The sequence below is a fragment of the Elephantulus edwardii genome, unplaced genomic scaffold (genome assembly GCF_000299155.1).
Source record: "Elephantulus edwardii isolate Elephantulus edwardi_28Jun2011 unplaced genomic scaffold, EleEdw1.0 scaffold00016, whole genome shotgun sequence".
Lineage (NCBI taxonomy): Eukaryota > Metazoa > Chordata > Mammalia > Macroscelidea > Macroscelididae > Elephantulus > Elephantulus edwardii.
In genome coordinates, this window is record NW_006399766.1 from 10913673 (window position 1) to 10915001 (window position 1329).

Consider the following 1329-nt stretch of genomic DNA (forward strand, 5'->3'; position numbering starts at 1 on the left):
TTATTAATTTTAATGAAAATTTATAGAGACATTGGATTTCCATTCATTCATTGTTGCACCTTTCTCCCTGCCCACCCCTTCCCCCCAGTTCAGTCTTCTCTTTGAAAAGTAAAAGAAAAATTCTTTCAAACACATTCCCCCTCAAGTCCACTCCACTATGCAGCCTTCATTCTGGATTCCTGTCATGACAATGATATCTAATCATATATCCCTTTTAAACAGTTCTCTCTCTCTCATCTGTTTCAATGCAGTATACATTATTTATTTCCTCTTTCTCATTCTTCCGTCAACCCCCATGTCAGTCCTGTTTTATAACAGTGGCACTATGCAGTATTTGTCCTTTTGTGTCTGAGATATTTCACTCAGCATAATGTCCTCGAGGGTCACCCATTCTGTATAATATTGCATGAGTTTCTTGTTATTCAATGCATCGTAGTATTCCAGACTATACCACAGCTTCTCTATTGGTTTGTTGATGGGCACTTGAGTTTTTTCCAACTCTGTTATTGTGAACAAAGCTGCAATAAATGTGCAAAAATAAAGCTCTGACTCATATACAGTAGGTATGTTGTTAGGAAAAAGACATCATGCTGGGAAAGGACAGTTAAAGAAAGGAAGACCCTCAATAATAGACTGACATTCAATGACTGTAACGAAGGGCTTGAGTAGGACAGAGATGATAAGGATGTTAGGCTAGGACAGGGTTCACACTGTTTTTCATAGAATCGCTATGCATCACACTCAACTCCATGACAACAACAACAACAGTTGTGACAGACTCAATGGTAATGTTTTTTTTGGTTTGTCTTTTGTATTCCAGATGCTGGCGATACACAAACTCAGAAGTAACTCACCTTTCCTCTAAATAGCTCTCAACCTTGGGTCTCTCTTCTTTCCAACAGCTGAGGGATTTTGCTCCTAACTTTTCTCTTTCCTCTTCTAGCATCTGAAATGCCTCCCTCTTCACTGGCTCCTTCTCCTTTGCTTCAAGGTGGCTTGGGATTTTCCCATGAACCTCTATTTGACACATCCACATCCAACTAATCTGTTTTAACCGGTACTTTACTCCTCTTTATTTCCAGGCCTCGCCAATATGTGCTCTCTGGTCTCCATTCCCCAATGATGCTGTCACTCTTCAGTTCACTGTAATCATATCTCTGCTTACTCTGCTCAACTGGAATGCAAAAGTTGAGAACAGAGATCAGTAGTTAGAAAACTTGGACTTGGTGGTAGAAATTAAGCTAGAGATAGAATGATTGAATTTTGCACAATCAATGACTTATTCATTGCAAATAAATTTTATAAGAAATATAAATGCAGGTTATACAC